The sequence below is a fragment of the Oryctolagus cuniculus genome, chromosome 11 (genome assembly GCF_964237555.1).
Source record: "Oryctolagus cuniculus chromosome 11, mOryCun1.1, whole genome shotgun sequence".
In the NCBI taxonomy this organism is placed as follows: Eukaryota; Metazoa; Chordata; class Mammalia; order Lagomorpha; family Leporidae; genus Oryctolagus; species Oryctolagus cuniculus.
This window is the reverse complement of record NC_091442.1, coordinates 7943916-7959838: the sequence shown is the minus strand read 5'-3', so window position 1 is coordinate 7959838 and position 15923 is coordinate 7943916. Positions and strand designations below refer to the sequence as shown.

Sequence of the window (15923 nt, the reverse complement as noted above, 5' to 3'; positions counted from 1 at the left end):
TGCTGTTGACCGCCTACAATGCAGAAGAAGGCATCCATGACCCAGCCTGAGATGTCAACCGTGCCCTGGCTGGAAGAGCCTGCCCACACCCTTGCTGCTTGTTTCCCTGCTGTTCTGGTTCGGGTCGGCTCGTGAGAATCCAGTTTAAACTTTGTATGTTGCAATAAGGAGGTCTCAGAACAAATATTTATTTGGAATCCCTGTCCCTTTTGAGCTTGGGGTGGGCGGGGGGTGGGGGAAGGGGGGAGGCCGAGGAAAGAGCGACTTTAGAGAGAAATATTAACCTTGCAAATGTGCACATTTTCAATTCGCATCCTAGTGACAGGCTACAACTTGTAATCAGTATAAAATGATTTTCCGGGAGAGTAAATGCTTATTTTCACTGTCTTGATGTTGGCACTGGATTACTCGGTATTAATCCCAGGGTGACACAGTCACATTTGGAAGTCGTGAGATTTATTTGGATGTCTTGTGGGGCCAGGGGCAGCCTTCATTTTACATCCTTGATCTTGGAGAATTTAAATAATAGAACTGCTTTTCTATATACACCGGTGTGTGCAAAGGAAGTTATCCACCCAGGACAAATTCCAAGAGCCATGCACAGCCAGGGGCAGGAAAAAGGAAGGAGGGGATGTCACCATATTCAATGTCAAGCCCATGCTCACCAGCAGCAGCTAGGAATCCAACAGCAGCCCTTATTAAACACCAGCTGTATGCCTGCTCCCCTAGCACAGACAGTAAGAAATATGAGCATGTACCCACTCACTCCATTGTAAGTTTTAACAACCTCTTCACCCCACCATGAGGCTTAATTGTTTGGCAAAATTTTGACCCTATTATCTCTTATTTATAGCTCTCATCTAGAACAGAGGCCAGCAAACTTTTCCTAGAAAGGAACAGATCACAGGTATTTTTGGTTTTGATGGCCATACAGTTTCTGTGGCAACTTCTCAGCTCTGATGTGGTCCGAAATTAGCAATAGGTAACGGGCAAACAAGTGAGCAGGACTTTGTTCCAATAAAACTTAATTCACAGAGGCACCCTGCAGGGCCAGATTTGTCCTGCAGGCTATAACTCATTGGCTCCTGATGGAGAGTAATGGGTAGGATACTCAAAGACATTGCCTTCTGAATATTTAAGCTACACTACCAAGAAACATAACATAATCCTTATGTTTGACTCCAGTATTTCACATCTTGGAATCTAACACATGGGAAAGGTGGAGCAACTTTAAATTGTAGGAAGGGGGAGTCGGGTCATGTGAAATGGACGGGATGAGAATAAGCAGCACTCACCAAATCCATGAACAATAGCTGGGAAAACTCTGGGAAGTGGGTACAGTCTAGTCTGCATTGTACTGGGGAAGAAGTTTCTGGCATGAGCAAAATGTGACCTTGAGGCAGATCTTGAAGAATTGGTGGACTCGGGACCCAGGGCGTTAGAGGTGCTGAGCAGGTGCAGCGGAGGGAGTGAGGGCTGTGTCGCAAAGGGCAGGCTGTTTAGAGCGCCTGGGTCAGCCTCTAAGCTGAGGCTTCCTTCTGTTGATTTCCTGTCTGCGGCATTCTGTGACACATTTCCAAATGGAAAAATTATTCCCCATCAAGCTCGCCAAATATCTCGAATAAATAAGGCAGAAATTATTAAGACATTTTCCAGAGAAGCCCAGCATTTCCTGTCTTGACAATGGCGCTGGATTTGACATCAGCCAATTCCAGAGGTTAAAAAGAAAAGCTGTGGCCTCTCCAGGCTTCCCTTCCAAATGTTTTCCAATAGCCTGAGATTGGACTGTGAGACAGTACTTACCATGGATGTCTTCAACCATCTTACCGTCTTTCATTAAGCTATGAGTGTGGCCGTGGGGACGTGCCATTGGCTAATTAGCATCCTGGGGTGTGGGTATAGGAAGGAACAGTGGAATAAATGATGACTTCATTGGTCAAGCTGTGGAATGCCAAGAGAAGACAGGGCTATAAGAAAGATGTCCCAATAACGTGCAAGATGTTTTTTAAAGATTTATTTATTTATTTGAGTTACACAGAGAAAGAAGGAGAGGCAGAGAAAGAAAGAGGTCTTCCATCCAGTGGTTCACTTACCAGTTAGCCACAAGGGCCAGAGATGTGCAAATCCGAAGCCAGGAGCCAGGAGCTTCTTCCAGGTCTCCCATGCGGGTGCAGGGGCCCAAGGACGTGGGCCATCCTCTACTGCTTTTCCAGGCCACAGCAGAGAGCTGAATCAGAAGTGGAGCCCATATGGAATGCTGGCACTGCAGGCAGCAGCTTTACCTGTTATGTCACAGTGCCAGCCCCACAAGATGTTTTAATGGGAGACTCACATGGTGCAGTGAAGTAATGCAAACACAGTAGTGCAGACATCTGAGCTCAGTGTAGACAGTGGTTGTGACGTGCCCTCCTCTGTCAGCTCTTCACATAGGCGATCCCTGACACAGAGCCTGAGAGAGACAGGTATTTGCCCCTTTACACGGGTGAAGACACTGAAGTGGAGGAAGCTAAGGAACTTGCCCAAGGTCACGCAATCAATAAATGAACCAGTCAGCCGGTCCCATGGGGCCCCCAGGGACAATGCTGCAAAGAGAATGATGGGAAAATCCTGTCGCGAATCCCTAGAAATCACAGAAGCCACAATGCCCTCCCCCGCCCCGCCTAAGGCAAAACCAGGGTCTGAAGAATGATCTTCTTACTCCCAGGAACCAAACTCCTGGGCCTTAGTTTGCGCATCTGTACAGTGGGCACCAAATCACCTACTTCGCAAATGATAGATTCTTCTGAAAAAGATAGCGTGGTTAAAATATAGACTTCTTTTTTCATCTCTGAGAGACTCTGAAGCCAAACAAATGGATTTGAGTCAGCATAGCCAACTGATTGGGTTTTATCCATGGACAGTTTAGATCCTTCCCTAATTATTGATTTATTTTTAACCTATAAAATGGAAATAATGATCGCAGCTATGTCATGGGGTTCTGCTGAAAACTAAATAATATTACACGTGCAAGACATGCTCTGAACACCAACCCCTGCACATAATACATGCTCAATAAATATTCAATATTAACAGTAATGAAGAATTCAGAGCTACAGTGTGTGTTAAGCTGTTTTTAATTGTAACGAGATTGCGAGACTTATTTTGATGAACCAGAGCGTTGTAGTTTGAGTAAGAAATAAAATAAATATGCCACGACAGAACTTTAACCTAATAACGTGACCACTCCCAAAGTTTAGCATATTACTGGAAATGGCTAATGGAGCGCCAGCCATTATTCATGATACAAGCAGTAAGGAATCATGCATAATGGAACAGAGTCCCTGCTAACAGCAGATTCGCACACGATAATTTAAACTTGTTTGTATGGAAATAAAGGACGACTCTTTGAAGTGAGCCTTAATGAGATTCTGCTTGATCTTCAGTGTGTCCTGGGAGAGAGAGTTCAATTTCTCCTCCAGCATCCGGCTCCTGTTGCTGGCGTGTCGGCAAGAAAGGGCCGGCTTAAATTATGAATGGCCTCCTTGTCTTTATGATAGCAGGTGAGGAGTCGACTGCGCATCTGGGGGCGCCGGGGAGATGGAGAGAAACGACCAAGGAACCTCAGAGGAGGAATAGGGAGGCGGGGCCGGAGCCTCCCAAGGCGTCTGTGGCAGAAAGGGTAGCTGGAGCTGGACCCACGCTCCAAGATGAAAACGAGCTGTTGGCCCGGCAGGGACACGCGGGAAGTCTCCACGTGGCCCTCGCCTTTCCGGGAGCCGTGAGTGCTCCAGAGGGCCACGACGGCATCCCACACCTGTGCCGCAGGCGACGTGGCACGGTTGCCACTGCCACGTGACCGCCGGGCCGACCTGCAAAGGTTTTCCTTCACCTGCTTCCTCTTGAGACCATTTTCAAACCTTTGGGCTCAACTACCATAAGGGAGCTTCTGAGACCATGTGCTTGCTGAATTCCTCCTGCCTTGTGGCCCCAGAGCCATGGCCTGACCCAGAGGTGCAATGGCAGGCACGAGCAGAACCTCTGTGAGCCCATTTTACAGATGAGGAGATGGAGGCCCACAGGCAAAGCTCCCCACCCTGGCCAGTAAGCAGTGGGACCTGGGTTTGCACCCAGCACGGGACTGCTTCCTGGGTCCACATCTTTCCGTGCTCTGCACCCCTCCTACCGCTCCCCCTCACCGAGGCGCCTGCCCTGAGTGTCGCCCTCAGCTGGGCACTGCCAAGGAGGGGATCGGATGTGCCCAGGACCACAGCCTACGCTCTGCTCAATACACAGCCACTTTGACAAGGGCACCTCAAGAAGTTCATGGGAAAAAATTGAATTTAAAGTGAGTTCAACTGAATGCAAAAAAAAAAAAATTGAAATGCATGCGCAGTTTCTTCATAAGATGCATTTTCTACGTATTTTGAAAAACGTTTTCCTGTTCAACCAGCGAAGCTACTGAGCTTTCCACGAGTTAAGACAACAACCCCAAAACACGGAGCTGGTAACTGGGCCACGCTCTTGTTTCGGCTGTGGAGTACACCCGCATTAACCTCCGTGTGCGGAGGCTGTGTGCAGGTGGGGACAGAGCAGTGAACAAGACAGGTCAGGTGACAGCCCTCAGGGTCCCTACACTGTACAGGGAATCAGGCTATGAACTAAGACACACAGGCAACAATACAAAGGTCATTTCTACAAAGACAGTGGCAGGAAGAAGTGGCAGGGAGTTACAGATTCCGGGGGCGCTGGTCTGAATGGGGCGATCTCGAGGAGGTGACGTTTGAACTGAGACCTGAATGAAGGGAGGGAAATGGGGGGAATGCATTCCAGGCAGTGGGGTTTTCATGTGCAAAGGCCCTGGGGCAGGGATGAGTTGGGGGGCATCAAGTGGATTAACGTGAGTGAGGGTGAATTGCATGCAAGTCCGTACTGCTCACCTCTTAGGGCCACCTCGCATAATACCAGCTCCCGTCCCCACGTCCCCTTGCCTGGAGGTCTCCCCCTCTGCCGGCCCCCTGAGTTTCTCTGGTTGAGTTTTATTTCCCAGGGTAGAGGCTCAGGAATCCAGTCCCTTCCTGAATCATTTGAATTGGCCTAGGATACCTGCCCCCAGGAGCTGAAGAGGACGGGGCCAGCGAGCAGCGTCTGTGCAGGCGCCACTTGGTCCCTTCACACCCACAGCTGTCTCTGCTGCCAGAGATACCAGCCTGGCTCTGTGTGGCACAGGGCGTCCACGCGGCTTATCCCACGGAAGCATTTCCGTCCTGGGAGTGGTGGCATGCGGTGGCGTGTCGGGATTTGTAATACTGGAGCGCTTCGATGCGCATCAGCGGCCCCCTTGGGGGCGGGGATGGCGTTTGAAATATCAGTAGCAGGAGTTCTGGGGCCCCAGGCCCCACGTGGCGCCCCGCTCTCTCCTCTCGCCGTGCCTCCCGTCCAGTCGGGCTACTTCCTGCCACTGACCGGACCCTGCACTCTCCACGCTTGGGATTGCCAACCACAGCCGCGAGCCAGAACACGGCAATCACCTAAAATAAACAGATCCGGGATGAGCCTTTGAGGAAACACCGGCCTTTTCCTCAGAACCGTGCATTCCATTTCATCATTACGCTGCGATGCTGGGAGACCCACAGGAAAACGATTCTCCTACTTGATCCGGTCCTGAGGTCGCGCCCATTCAACGACACGTTCACGCCAACCACCCCAACGTCTTCACGTTGGCCCTTTCTCCTCCTCCTTCTGTTGAAAGCAGCACTGGAATTTCATTGTCTTGAGTGGAAACAGGGAAGTGCACTGCAGACTGAAACCCCACGTGCTTCCATGGAATTTCACGACGAGACTGCCTGTGATGGAGATGACCTCGTATTCACCTACGATCTCTCCGGCTGCGAGTTCAGATTTCATGCCAATTAACATGTTAATGACATATATCATTTAAAGAGCCTATCATAACTTTTATCACATCGTGTTACATCTATTTCCTTGTAATTAAATCAGAATTACAGGGTGTAATTACTTTCCTTTTCCTGAATACCCATTCCTTTTCAGACATTTAAGTTCAAGTGCAGGTACTAAAAGACACTTGAAAGTAACAGCCTAATAAAAATATTATCAATCAATGAACGTGTTGGGTTTCTCCTACCCTTCCGTTTCTTTTCGACAAACTCTGTTCTCCCCATGTTCCTTGGGTGGCAGGCGGTGGCTGGCTGTATCCGGGCAAATGCTTCGTAAGTTTTGTAAATCCTCAGGGCTCTGGTCTCCATTAATGTGCAGCGTTCTCACACATAAATATAATTACACACAATTAGTGACGGAAAAGGATCAGATAAGGTTTATTAAGGAAATATCCCATAATTACCCAAGTCCAAGGCTTCCCTTTATGTGTTAATCCGACCCAAGGTGGGAGGCTGTAGTTCTCCCCCCTGCACAACAGCTGTTGACTTTGATCCCACTTTGGGGAGAGGGCTAGGTGATGGTGGGAGGAACGAGTGTGCTTTATTTGAAAGACTTGACCATGGTCATCTTGCAAAGACCACATACCCAGAGGCAATCGACTGGCCACATCCGGTCCTCTGCACTCTCCCCAAAATTGGATTTAAAACTTAAAATTGTTTCAAACCTTATTTGCAAACTTTTTTTTTTTTTTAAGATTTCTTTGTCTATTTGAAAAACAGAGTTACAGAGAGGCAGAGGCAGAGAGAGACAGAGAGAGAGGTCTTCCATCCACTGGTTCACTCCCCAGATGGCTGAAACGGCTGGAGCTGTGCCAATCCAAAGCCAGAAGCCAGGAGCTTCTTCCAGGTCTTCCACGTGGGTGCAGGGGCCTAAGCACTTGGGCCATCTTCTACTGCTTTCCCAGGCACTTTAGCAGGGAGCTGGATCTGAAGTGGAGCAGCCGGGACTCAAACCTGTGCCCACATGCGATGCCGACTCTGCAGGCAGCAGCTTTACCTGCTACACCACAGTGCCAGCCCCATGAACTTCATTACTATAACTTCAATACGAGGGGTCTTCGAGCAATCATAGAAAATGCCTATTATGAGAAAGCTATGCGTGGGTTTCAAAATTTTTTTGTGTGTGTGCACCAAAACAAATATCTTTGCAATGCATCTTTCTTTGAATTTTTTGGAGGTCCCTGTGTCAATCTAAGAAACGTTTGTGATCGACAGCTTGTGCTCTTCTACGTCAGCTTGTTAGAATTATGTAGGCAGACCTACGACATACCATTTGAGGATCCAGCCACTGCAAGACAGCTTCTTTGATGTCAGGAAGTTCCGCATACACAGATCAGTTCAGCCATTCATTCTGCAAATATTTACTGAGTGCCCATCATGGCGAGGTGCTGTTTTAGTCCTCAGCTAGGAGTAACACAATCAAGGTCATTTTTGCCACAGTGGCAGCATGAGGGGTAAAGAGAGCAGATCGTAAAGTAAATGAACGACGGATGAATAAGGGAGTCGCAGTTCACGAGGTCAGCAGAGGACGGCAGAGCAGGTGCTAAGAAGAGGTGCTGGGGGCGGCTTATTCTAGAAAGGGCGGGGAGTGAAGGCCTCTCAGAGGCGCTGATCTTAAGCCGAGACCCGAGGGAGAGGAAGGAGCAAGGGGGACTCCGGGAACAGGACCACCTCCCCCGAGGGGGGCGCCACGGGGTGTTTTGGAAGAACAAAGGGCAGGTGAATGTTCTTCCAAGGCCACAGGGACAGTGGAAGAAAGATGGACCCATCTGGGTAGCTCTGTGGGCTATGGACAGTGTTACAGATCTTGTACAAAGAGCGACAGGAAGTAGTTAACGAAATCCATCCAAATCACCATTTGGGAAGGAATTCCGTGGTGTGGAGGCCGGATTCGGACAGGATGGGGGCAGAAGTTGGCAGATATTTAGGAAGCTGTTGGTGCCACTCCGGTGAGTAAAGGAAGCGTCAGTGCAAAAGTGAGCCTGTGATCGGCAGGTGGACAAGCAGGGACTACTAACTAGGCTGCGGCAGCTTGTGGGGATGCCCACGTCGTCCTGGCCATTTGTGGAACAAAAGGATGGGAGCTTCTGCTGCCAGGCATTGCTTTACGACCTGGGAATGCAGAAGTGGACAAAGCAGGCACCATCTGTGCTCTCAGAGACCCGAAAAAAGGGCAAAACTCACCCAGCTTGTAACCAGTCATTCCAGTGTAACAGGAAGTCCGTGGTGGCCAGTGATTGACAGAAAACTGAAACATGGCCTGGGGATGGGGAAGGACAGAGAAGGAGGGGGGGCAGCACCTGCACATTTCCTGCCCAGGGGTGGCCACCTGCGCAGCACAATGTCCACCCACCCTAAAGGAGAGACATCAGAGGTGGCCGCCGTTCCTCCGACTTCCCGATCCCAACCTTTGCCTCGATTTTCACTGGATGCCAGCCCCAAGTCTGCATCACTCCAGGTTCTCTCATGATGGCACCGTGAGCAGTGGGGGTGCAGCGTGACCTCACTCGCCACAGCCGCGCCTGCTGAAGCCTGGCTCCCATCTAACCAGAAAAATCCCAGAGGTTTCCTTCCTCCCCCACTGCACAAGCCCCAGCTTTCTTTCTGATTTCTTTGTTCCCACAGCATCCAGTCCCACTTTCCTCTCGTAGGTGCAATGACACCAAGCCTCCTGGTGGAGTCAGGAAAACAAAGGCCTTCTGACAAAACCAGTTTATTGGATCAGTTTGCCCCTGGTCCCCTCCCAAGTGGCTCAGGACAGAATTCCTCCAGGAAATGCTGGTGAACGCCATTCTCACCTTGTAGATGGGCTGTGGGTTGGCATATGCCCACAAGGTCCCCACGCACGCGCCCAGGACGTGGCATCTCTTGGAAACAAACAGGAACACGGTTTCTTCCTGCCTCTCATCTCCTGGGTTGACTCTCCCTGCACAATGCAAATCAGGCCGAGAGGAGAAAGCAACCGAACTTCGGCCACACATCTGTGGATGCTGGTTGAGGGCAGGTGAGCAAACCACAGCCAGTGGAAAGGTCGTTCCGGTACGTAACCACGCCCACGGCTGTCCTCACGTGCCACACAGACCAGCGCAGGTGCATTTCATTAACTACTTCTTGTCATGCTTTGTACAAGATCTGTAACACTGTCCATGGTCCACACAGCACGGGGCCGCCCTAGCTCACACAAGCGGGCTCAGCTGTGCTCCGATACAGCTTTCCTTCTGGGCCCTGAAGTTGGAAAGTCATGTGATTCTCATTCTCATATGACACCAAACATTCTTCTGCACGCTTTCTTCCCACCCACTTAAAAATGTGCAAGCAATTGCCGGCTCGCGGGCTTTTCCAGAGAGGCCGCTGCAGGACGGACCTGGCCTGGGGCTCACAGCTTGCCTCTGGCATCGCACATCGCACTCTCTGGGTCAGAGCAGTGTCTACCTGTTTCCTGGTCTCTGCCCCTCCGCCAGGTTGCGGGTTCCCAGAATGTGAGCCCACCCCTCCCCCCAGAAATGCTGCCCTTCGGGTCTCCCAGCCTGGAGTCTGAGCTCTTGGGGGGAAGGGTCCTTCTTGCCCACCCTGACGTCCCCAGCCTTCAGCACAGAGCCCAGTGCCAGTGCCACGCAGAGCATCCGTTGGGCACTTCTCATGCCGGTCTCTAATACCGTCAACGCTTAGGACGTCAACGCTTAGGACGTGATAGAACCATTACTTGCCAGCAAACAGAATAATTAACCACTTCTCAGAACCTGGTGGAATGAGCAACAAGGGAGAAGAAAGGGGGCCGTGGGCACCTGTGAGCAGTGTGTCCAAATGACTTCCGGGGAGACGGGGCCCATCGCCCCTACTCTGCAGCACTTCCGTCAATTTCCAAATGAGTCAAGGCCATTTCCTGACAGTCTGGGCGGAAAGGGCCAAACCCGAGGGCTCCTCTTCTGTCTTCAGCATTTTACAGTTAAGAGCTGGCCTTGTCTAAAGCTCAACCCATCATTGCCATTAATATTGAGATCGGACACTTTGATCCAGATGGAACCTGACTGCCCGCCTCAAGCCAAGCCTCAGCTGCTGGCAAAAGCATCTTTCGCGGTGGACGTCATCCGGGTGGCTGATGTCTGTCTCAGCGCGGTGGCGGGTGCGCTGGTGATGGCGCGATGGGGGGCTCGTGTTGCGTGAACCCTTCCCCGGTTGTTTCTGTTCCAACTGACAGGCTGGGCCTCCGCTCCCTGGGCCCGCCTGCGCATCTCACGGAGGCGGTCACTGACTCCCTCTCTTCTGATTAAGCCTGAGCAATGATTGGGATAATTTAGGACGTGCACCGCTTGGATCATCTGTACAGTTACAACAAATAAAACATTTTAATATGAGCAGTCACTGCGCGTTTGCCGTATCACATTGCTGAGAGCTGAACGGATGCCAAACGCAGGAACAGCAGGGGGATGTGAACTCTGGAATGATGACACTAACAAGGAAATCACAAAAGGCCCAACAAATGGCATTTGTGTTAAATCAATAATGCTCTGTTTGGTTTTTTTAATTCTAATCTTTCTTTGAAAAAAAATTATCTTTCTAAACAGTTGGCGATTCCTATTCTTGTTCATCTTCCTGAACATAATTAAAAACATGCTGTGGCGTCTACTTAAGACATCAACTTTCCCAAAGCTGTCTTGTCCACTGCGCTTTAAACAAAGACACTTGTTTTGGCATTGTGCCCTTAATTAATCATTTGAGGCTTCATTGCTGTACCCAAAAAAAAAAAAAGGGTCTTTGTTTAATGACTCATCCCAAGCCCAATTTCTACAGAACTTAATCAAGTACAGAACCAACTTTCTAATCAGCGTAGATACCAAAACCAAAACATGAATGTACGTCTTGCTTCCAGGATGTTACTTGATAAAAGAAATGTTGGTACAGGCTGCCGCTTAAGAGTTCTTCTAGATGAGCAGGGCCCGTTGCTGTTGGAGTTCAGAATGGAGCCCGTCCTCTAAGGAAACAGAACCTGTGACGAGCGCTAGCACTTGGGCCTTACAGAGCAGGGAGCCGCCTTGAAGGGGCCTTCAGAAGTCACATCTTCACCTGCGATGGCCAGGTTCACTCTGGGAATCCAACCCCAGGGGATTGCGGAAGTGCTGAGCCCACCCTGGCTGACTTGCCACTCACCTGGATCAGCCCGTGGACTCCTCCTTGACTTCCCTTGGCCTTCAAGCCTCCAGCGCCACTCTGTCTTACCCGGCTTCCCATCTCCAGCCCTGAGCAGCCACTGAGCAGACCCTGAGAGAGGAAAAGGCAGAACAGGGGCGGGCGTTTGGCACAGCAATGAAGTCACTGCTGGGAATGCAGGCGGCCCTCACCACAGTGCCTGGTGCCAATCCTGGCTCGTCGGTGTGAATCCAGCTCCGTGTTAACGCACTGGGAGGCAGAAGATGCTGGTTCAAGCACGTGGGCCCCTGCCACCCACATGGGATCCCAGGTGAAGTTCTAGGCTCCTGGCTTCAGCTGTGCCCAGCCCCAGCTGTTAGGAGTATTTGGGGTATGACTAGTGGATTGAAGCTCTCTCTTTGTCTCTTTCTCTGCCTTTCAAATAAAATGAAGGAGAGAAAGAGCGAGAGAGGAGGGAGAGAGAGAGAGAGAGAGAGAGAGAGAGAGAGAGAGAAAGGAAAGAAGAGGAAAGGAGGAAGCAAGGGAGAGAGGGAGGGAGGGAGGTCAGAATGCAGCTGTAAGTCAGGCCAGCTCTGGTCCAGGACTTGAAAAAACGTCTCCATAGGCCACAGTGTCGCTGGAGGAGCAGGTGTAGCATCAACTACAGCCGGCTTAGAACACTGATCGGCTACAGGACTCGGTGTATGTGGCACCTGAGAAGTTTGAGCACTGTGTCATCGACATCATTTTTTGTTATTGTCACCATTACTGCTATCACTACTTTGCCCTCCTTGGTGAGGATTTTAAGTCTGTGGCACTGATCACGGGCAGCGTTTGCACCGCTTTGATGGCCTGCAGCTCGGTGCCCCCTTCTGCTGCGGCAAGCCAGGCATCACACGGCCTGTGAAGCTCATTTCTGGGGCGCTTCCCTCAGCCAGGCCCTGTGTCCGGCGCCTCGGAGCATCTTCTATCAGACAACTATAACTTCTATAAGGCAAGCGTCGTCCCTGTCTTACAGATCAGCAAGCGGAGGCTGCACGAGACCAGAGCTGCCCTCCGGCCGGGGCTGCCTTGGCCTCCCTCCCTTCCGACATGATGTGGGATCCCAGGGGGCCTCACCCCACACTTGGCCCCAACCCATGCAAATAAAGCAAACCGAGCATCTCCCTAAGAACCCTAGGCAGCCTCAGAGTCTGTGAATCCCAGTGTGCTGGGAATTCTCCGGAAGCCATCAGGACACAGTGGTTAAGAGCAGTTCAGAATCTGCAGATGGGGCCTCAAGTCCCAGCCCCCACGGTGAACTGCTAGGAGCCCTCTGTAACCTCTCTGAACCTCAGGCACTCACTTTATTTATTTATTTATTTTAAAAGCATTTTTCTTAAAGATTTTATTTATTTATTTGAGAGGTAGAGTTACAGACAGTGAGAGGGAGAGACAGAGAGAAAGGTCTTCTTCTGTTGGTTCACTCCCCAGGTGGCTACAACAGACAGAGCTGCGCTGATCCAAAGCCAGGAGCCAGGTGCCTCCTCAAAGTCTCCCATGTGGGTGCAGGGGCCCAAGGACTTAGGCCTTCTTCTACTGCTTTCCCAGGCCACAGCAGAGAGCTGGATTGGAAGAGGAGCAGCCGAGACTAGAACCGGCTCCCGTATGGGATGCTGTCGCCGCAGGTGGGGGATTAACCTACTGCACCTCGTCAGGGTACTCATTTAAACACGTGGCTAAGAGGAGTGTGGCCTCCTGGATGGGACTGAATGTGCTTGATTCAGCAAGAGCATCTGACAGAGCACCCCCACCTAATAAGGCGCAACCGCATTGCCCATGTGGAGTTAGCATTAGGGGTCCCTCCTGCCCCGGGCTGGGAGGATTCTTCCCGTCTCCCCTGCCTGTTGCCGGCAGCTCCAGCTCCTCCAGGGACCAAGGCAGGCTGCTGAGCAAGGGCAGGAAAGGACCAGGTACAGCCCAGCCCTGAGCAAGGCTGCGGGGCTGGCTTGTGTGCCGGGGGGGCTAAGACACGGTTTCCCACGTGCCTCTCGCGCTCCTGCAGAGGTGTCGGGATCCCCTGCTGGACTCCACACACTGTGCTTTTCCTCCTTAACACTCGGGAAGAGCAACCCGAGTCCTCGGCGTGAGGGTCCCATGAGGCTCCCTACTTGACGGTGAGTCCCAGGGACCAGGATCGTGCACCACACTGGCCTCATTCTGCACGTAGCTCCTCAGCACACAGCACAGGCCTCCACATACAGCATGTGCTCAGTTAGCCTGGTCAAACACACCTGCCCCTGGCACTGGTGCTGTGGCGGGGGGTAGAGCCACCGCCTGCAGTGCCGGCATCCCATAAGGATGCCAGTTCGAGTCCCGGCTGCTCAACTTCTGATCCAGCTCTCTGCTATGGTCTGGGAAAGCAGTGGAAGATGACCCAGGTGCTTGGGCTCCTGCAGCCATGTGGGAGACCCAGAAGAAGCTCCTGGCTTCAGATTGGCCCAGCTCCAGCCATTGTGGCCATTTGGAGAGTGAGCTGAACAAGTGGATGGAAGATCGATCTCTCTCTCTCTCTCTCTGCCTTTCAAATAAATAAATATTTAAATAAACAACAACAACAGAAACATACGTGCCCCTATGTCCATGCATGCACGCTTATATCCATCCCTGTCTACATCCGTATTTGGTTGCTACGACTCAAACACCAGGGCAGGTGTCCTGAATCAGATGTTTCTAAGATCCAGGCAGGAAATGAGTCAAGAGAGGGAGCGGGAGAGACAGTGAGGAGTGATGCGGAGTGTGGAAAACTAGAACATGCACCCCAGCTGCTTCCCCATGGCTCCCCCAAGTTGCCACTTGTCATATTTCCCCTTTATTCCAGAAGAGGCTAGAAAATTCTGTTTTTAACCTGTTGGCAACCACTCCCGATGTTTGGAACACACCGCTCAGGTTAAATATACTAGCTCTCCAGCCAACGCTGGAGACCTCTGCTGCCACACAGCACTGGAGAAAGGGGTGTCTCTCTTCTACTCTCTTCTCCATTGATACCAAGTCACGGCATTTCAGGCTCTTTGCATGGAGAGGTTTGGCCACCTAGAGGCAGGTGGAAGAATGAGACAGCCTCAAGTGACCTCTTAATCCTGCAGGTTCTGTTCATCCCCTGAGCCTCTGGCTCTGTTTGTGTCTGGGCCTGGTCCAGCTCCTTGGCCAGCCACTTCTTCCTCCCACCTGCATTTGCATCAGCCATTTAGTGTGATCCCATGGCCACAGGAGGCTCAGGTGTCCTGCCAGGCCTGAGAGTCATTGTGTGTGCGCCAGCCGTGTTGCTAGGCAACCAGCAATGACTTCACCAGGCGACACACAGAGAGAGGCATACGGGCTGGGCTCCTTCTGCCAGCGGATGATGAAATCAAGGCAAGCCGGTCACCCGAGATGAACTCAGGAGGTTTCCGTGCTGTCCAGAGCCGAGCCACACTCCTTGCTAGGACAAGGGTCCACTCCGTTTGTCCCCATGGGTGCTAGAAGCTGATGCTTTCACAGGTTGGGCAGGGCCTGGTTGGTGGACGTCTAAAGGCTTCACTTCTTGAGTGAGGAATTGAGTGGCGAAATTTTAAGCGTTTACTCTCCTCTACCTGCAATTCATGGCTGAGGACTAATCTTCAGATGTGTTTGGGTGCATAGGATACTGACCACCTGGAGGGGATGGGGCTGCAATGGTTAAAGAGGTTGACCTGCTGGCTGTGAACCTCAGCTCTGCCACTTGCAAGTGGTGCGAGCTCCAGCAAATCACAGCACTTCCCTGACCGGAGTCAGTCTCCTCATCTGAGAAATGGGGCTATTAAAGCACCTACCTCGTGTGGTGGCCGGGAGACGAAGTGAGTAGGAAACAAGCCCGCACGTGGCAGGCACTCTTTCGATGGGAGGCATTTTCCCCTCTGTTGGGACCGGATAAGCATGTTTAGTTTTCCAAGTCAAGAGATCCAGCAGGGTTTTCAAAGGATGATTCAATCCCTCTGGGCTAATATTGAGCAATTAAAGATTAATCACTTACAGGAAATATCCAGCATCCACGGCATTCATGTTTGTGTTAAAGCCAGTGTTTAAATTATGCTCACTATAGCCTTTAAGATCGATTGATTGATTGAATAGAAAGGCAGTGTACACTGGTTCACTCCCCCGATGACCACAATGGTCCAAGCTCGGCCAGCCCAAAGCCAGGAGCCAGGACTCCACCCCGGTCTCCTTCATGGTGCAGGGGTCTAAGCACTTGGGCCATCCTCCACGGCCTTCCCAGATGCATTGGCAGGGACTGCATCAGGAACAGCGCAGCCAGGACTGGAACTCCAGTGTGGGACGCCCATGTCTCAAGCACCAGCTTAACCTGCTGAACACAATGCTGACCCTCAAACTTGTTTTTGTTTTTGTTTTTTTTACAGGCAGAGTGGACAGTGAGAGAGAGAGACAGAGAGAAAGGTCTTCCTTTGCTATTGGTTCACCCTCCAATGGCCGCCGCGGCCGGTGCACCGTGCTGATCCGAAGCCAGGAGCCAGGTGCTTCTCCTGGTCTCCCATGGGGTGCAGGGCCCAAGCACCTGGGCCATCCTCCACTGCACTCCCTGGCCACAGCAGAGAGCTGGCCTGGAAGAGGGGCAACCAGGACAGAATCCGGCACCCCGACTGGGACTAGAACCCGGTGTGCCGGCGCCGCTAGGCGGAGGATTAGCCTAGTGAGCCGCGGTGCCGGCCTTGTTTTTAAAATACAATAATAGGGGCTGGTGCTGTGGTGCATCGGGTTAAGCCGCTGCCCGCATCACCAGCATCCCAAAGAGGGGCCAATTCAAGTTCCAGCTGCTCCACTACCCATCCATCTCCCTGCTAATGTGCC

General features: G+C 51.5%; 1 protein-coding gene and 1 long non-coding RNA gene across 9 annotated transcripts in view; one reads left to right on the top strand and one right to left on the bottom strand.

The window, feature by feature from the left end:
* TSHZ2 (teashirt zinc finger homeobox 2) overlaps positions 1-15923 on the top strand; it is a 478036-nt gene that overhangs the window by 402014 nt on the left and 60099 nt on the right. The window lies entirely within an intron of this gene.
* On the bottom strand, positions 240-14347 carry LOC103352239 (uncharacterized). 2 transcript variants are annotated; one of them, XR_007914133.2, is made up of 5 exons: positions 13948-14347; positions 11082-11192; positions 2333-2449; positions 2094-2227; positions 240-1941 (listed from the first exon to the last, which is right to left on the bottom strand). It is a non-coding gene; the product is annotated as an uncharacterized lncRNA (long non-coding RNA). The 2 variants fall into 2 exon arrangements; XR_011379824.1 differs by having other exon boundaries at positions 2094-2449.